At 54.0% G+C, this 5,000-nt stretch overlaps 1 protein-coding gene across 3 annotated transcripts in view; it reads left to right on the top strand.

Annotated features, from left to right (window-relative positions):
* Positions 1–5,000, top strand: part of srbd1 (S1 RNA binding domain 1) — a 55,006-nt gene that overhangs the window by 33,759 nt on the left and 16,247 nt on the right. The window lies entirely within an intron of this gene.

The following is a 5,000-nucleotide window of genomic DNA, read 5'->3' as shown; positions in this document are numbered from 1 at the left end:
AAAGTCAGATTAGTGTTCTGCAGTAACTGTTTGTTGCCGTACGGAGGGAGGGAGAGAGGGAGGGAGAGAGAGGGAGAGGAAAAGGGAGAGAGAGAGAGAGATGGATAACAAACAGGGAATCAGGTGTGTGTGTGTGTGTGTGTGCCTGTGTGTGTGTGTGCGCGCCTGTGTGTTTGCCTGTGTGTGTGTGTGTGTGCCTGAGTGTGTGTGCGCGCCTGTGTGTTTGCCTGTGTGTGTGTGTGTGTGTGTGTGCCTGAGTGTGTGTGTGCGTGCCTGTGTGTTTGCCTGTGTGTGTGTGTGTGTGTGTGTGTGTGTGTGCGCCTGTGCGTACGCATGTGTGTGTGTGCTTGTGTGTGTGTATAGGTATAGGGACTTTATACTCCACCCCTACAGAGGGACACAGGAAGGGGTTGTGCTGATCTCTGTGTTGTCAGAGACACTGGGGCGTACCACTTCATCAGCCTCCGGGGGGGGTTGTGTATAGTACGCTCTGTCAGGGAACTGACACAGGGAAGCATTGTGCTCTGGTTCAGAGTAACACAACACCAGGGCCGAGCACCGCTGATGGACAGAGATGTCTGGGTGTGTGTGTGCGTGTGCGTGTGCGTGTGCGTGTGCGTGTGCGTGTGCGTGTGGGTGTGTGTGTGTGTGTGTTCAAACACCATAACAAACCGCCCAGACAAACACACTGGACAAGTGTATGTCGTGTCAACATGCACTCTGTCTTACACACGCACACACTCTCACTCATCTGCTCTCTCTCTCTACTCTCTGTCTCTCTTACAAACACACACACACACACATACACACTCTCTCTAACTGAAAGCAGATGTGTCTGTGTGTTCTGGGAGAAGAAGCTTTAGCCCACAAGCATCTCCAGGCTCCCTCACAGCCCACTGGCCCTAGTGGCTGACACACACACACACACACACACACACACACACACACACACACACTCTCTCTCTGCGTGTGGTGAATTATGGGTCTATCTGAGCGGTCATAGGCTCATGCTACAGTGGAGCCCCCTGGGTCAGACCCCTCCATCCCTACGCCCGCCCCCCCCTCCCCCTCCCCATCCCCCCCCCCTCCCCCTCCCCATCCCCCCGTGCCCCACAGACCCAGACTGGTGCGTGGGTTGGGGACTCCAGACACTGCTGGTCTCTCACTCTCCCCCATCCATCTATCCATCCATCCCCCTCTTCTCTCCCTCCTCCTCCTCCTCCTCCTCAACTTACTCCTCTCTCTCCTCTTCTCCCCCCCCCCCCCCCCCCCCCCCGGTGAGGGTCACAGTGACGTGTCCCCCCCCCCCCCCCCCTCCACGTGTCTGTCAGCGGCGAGCGTTTATTTACCCTGCCACATGATCTGAGATGGCAAACGGAACCCGAGCCGGGCCGGGACGTGATGAGTGATGTAGGCCCTGTATGGACGACACAGAGAGGAGGGACTCACTGACCCACAGCACACACACACACACTACACACACACACTACACACACACACACACACACACTTCACAGACACACACACACACTTTACACACACACACACACACACTACACACACACACACACACACACACACTTCACAGACACACACACACACTTTACACACACACACACACACACACACTACACAATAGTGACTTGTGTATATGTGTGTCACAGCGAGAGGAGCAGGCACAAGAACAGGGAGAAGAGAAGAGCAGAGTGTAACACTGCACCACTGTTAGTTTGTCCTGTTAAAGCTCAGTGTGTTTCTTGGTCCAGCGTGGCGTCCGGGATGTGTTCTGTTTAGTGTTCCGTTCTCAGGTGCGGCGAACGGGCTGTTGAGATCGGTTTTAGGACAATCCAAGATTCTCCGGAGTGGCTTCCAAAGTAACAGGTTGTTCTGTAGAGAGAGTGCGTGAGAGTGCTAGCCTAGCCTAGCCTTGCCTAGCCTCGCCGGCTAACTCTGCCCATGCCTCACATGCTGGCCGAGCTAGCCTAGCTTAGCCTAGCCTAGCTAGGTAACTCTCCCCATGCCTAATACACTGACCTCGCAAGCCTAGCCTAGCCTCGCCTCGCTAGCATTGAGTTTAGCCTCAGGTTGAACACCGGCTGAGCTAGTGTTATGACCCCAGCCTTTTAAGGCCGTTATTATCTCCTCCAAAACAAGTTAATATTGTTGGAGCAGCGGTTAGCGAGGCACGGAGGACCCGGGTTCGAATCCCACGAGGGCCGTTGGCACCGCTGTAGTTCACTGCGACTGGTGTGGAGTTTATTACCTCAGAAAGCAGGCGAGCCGGGGCCTCGCACGCGCACGCGCACACACACACACACACACATTCTCTCTCTCTCTCTCTCTCTCTCTCTCTCTCTCACACACACACACACACTCCCCTACACACACGCACACACACACACACACACAAACCCACCCAGCCAGCCAAGTGCAACAGAGGTAAACGGGCCAACATGGCGCCTCGTGGAGCCCTCTGACTGACAGGCCTGACGGAGGGGAGGAAATGAGCGGGCGGGCGAGAAGGACCGGACCAATAAAAGGCGGATTGGACTTCACTGTAGTCCAGGGACACCGAACGCCGAACGCGCCGTTCTCACTCAAACATGTACATGCGGTCGCAAGAAATGAAGAGTCCCCGAGTTTTTTTTTTTTTTTACGTTCTTTTTTTTTTTTTTTTACTCGTTTTTGAAGACATGTATTGTTGAGTGTGTGAAGTCATTCTAAGTGTTCATTTACTCCGTCAGTGTTCACAGGACAGCGTTTATTGCTTTGTGGTGATTTTAGCTCCTATTTTCTTTCGTTAGACAGTTGATTCGGACGAAAGCAAAATGTAGACAACTAAAATCTCGGCTTTTATTTCATTCGGTAGATCGGTTCCGTTTTGGAGTGATGTTGAATAAGCAAGTATCAGTGTATCAAGATATCAGACGTCGTGTCATAGAGTGCGGTGCTGACCTGTCAATCACCTGGGTGCAGGGCGTGGCCTGGAGCCAGGGGGAATCCCCAGGCGCGTCTCACTCCAGCGATGAGAGAAAACACACCAGAACACACCACCGGATATTAAAGACTCTGTCACTCCTCACCTCCCTCTCCCCTCACCCCCCTCCCCTCTCCTCACCCCTTCCTCCCCTCTCTGCGTCCTCTCGAGGGGGGGGGGGGGTTTAGAGGTTTCTGTCAGGACAGGTGAGATGGCCTGTGGGTCCTGGGGGGGGGAGCGGTTATGATGTCATTTCCTCCGGCGAGCACCGTGGTTTCTCAAGGCGGTGTTTATTGGCGCGACCGCGAAACGGCCTGATTGGTTGCCCCCCCCCCCCCTCCGGGCAGGGGTCTGTCTGTGAGTGGTGGTGCCTGCAGGGAGGACAGGAAGAGAGGGAGACTGTTAGAGGAGGAGAGGAGAAAGGGAGGGAGGGAGGGAGGGAGGATGACGAAGGAGTGACAGTGATTGATGGCTCTTGCCTATAGCAGCGTCTTGAGTGTGGGAAAAAGGCAGCTTTACTGTGAAACACTGTGTGTGTGTGTGTGTGTGTGTGTGTGTGTGTGTGTGTGTGTGTGTGTGTGTGTGTGTGTGTTGGCCAATGGCAGGAGGAGACTCTTTCTCTCTGTAACACTATCAGTCTCCTGTCTCCTCCGGTCGGGGGAGGGGGGTTTGGGGGGGGGGGGGGGGGGGCGGGGTGTGTATCTGTAAATGTCAGTGTCAGCTCTCTGACGGAATGTTCTAGAGGAGGCCCCTCTGTACAATACATGTGCCCCCGAAACATATCAGCTCTCAACACGTTGACTCTTTATGATTCTAGATGAGCCCACCCCCACCCCCACCCCGAGTGATGGAAAGCTTCACGATAACTGTTACGTAACGCCATGCAACACGGCAGATGTTTATGATCCAACTTCTGTTCTTTTCTGTTGTTATTACCAACTGTTTTTTTCCGTCCCTACGTGGTAAGTCTTGTTGTCCGGTGAATATAACATGTGTTGTTGTGCTGCGTAGGTACATGTGGTCGTTTACCTGTTGCCTTCGGAGAGAACTGGTTGCATTTTGAATGCTAACGCTAACGAAGGAATGCTAACTCGTCAACAAATGAGACTATGAAGCGATAAAGTCAGAGTGGAGCTGTTTTCTCACGCCTTGGGTGTGTGTGTGTGTGTGTCGGCGCAGCCCTGTGGCGGTGGGTGAAGGAGTGATCAGGGGGTGAAGACAGACGGCTCCATTGGCAGGTGTTTATTGGCTTGGTTTCTCACAGCCCCGAGCTGTGTGTGTGTGTGTGTGTGTGTGTGTGTGTGTGTCTCTGAGTGTGTGTGTCTCTGAGTGTGTCTATGTGTGTCTGTGTGTGCGTGCGTTCGCGTGTGTGTGCGTGTTTGCGTGTGTGTGTGCGCGTTTGTGCGTGTGTGTGTGCGTTTTACATGTGTGTGTGCGCGCACACAGCAGTGATACCAGGAAGTTGAGAAATACCCATTAGCTGTTCATCAGTGGTGTTACAATAACATAAACCCATCTCCTCACCATCATATCACTTTAGCTTCTGATTTATGACCAGCACTAAAACACCTCTCTCTCTCACACACACACACACACACACACACACACACACGCACGCAAGCCAAGCCAAGCCAAGCCAACCAACCCAGGGCAATTTCCGCTGTAACACATTACCTTTAGGCCTGTATGTTTAAGAGCAGAGTTGACATAATGTGCTGTGTGTGTGTGTGTGTGTGTGTGTGTGTGTGTGCGCGCCAGTCAGTCAGTCAGTCAGTCAGGACCAGCACACGTCTCCAGCCCTTCATGAGGACCATACCCCCCCCCCCCCCCCCCCCCACACACACACACACACACACACACACACCCACACCCACCCTCCCAGGGCCTCCCTACACACACACAGCCATGCTGGCTCCTCCGGGGCGACCAGTCTCCAGGGCCAGAGTGGCAGGCCTCATAGATGCCCGTCAGCCAGCGGCCCCGCAGACGCCATTACGGCTCCACGTCAGTCAACACCTCCACC

Source organism: Argentina silus (assembly GCF_951799395.1).
Source record: "Argentina silus genome assembly, chromosome: 6".
NCBI lineage: Eukaryota > Metazoa > Chordata > Actinopteri > Argentiniformes > Argentinidae > Argentina > Argentina silus.
The sequence above is the reverse complement of the archived record's forward strand: the minus strand, read 5'-3'. Positions and strand labels throughout refer to the sequence as shown.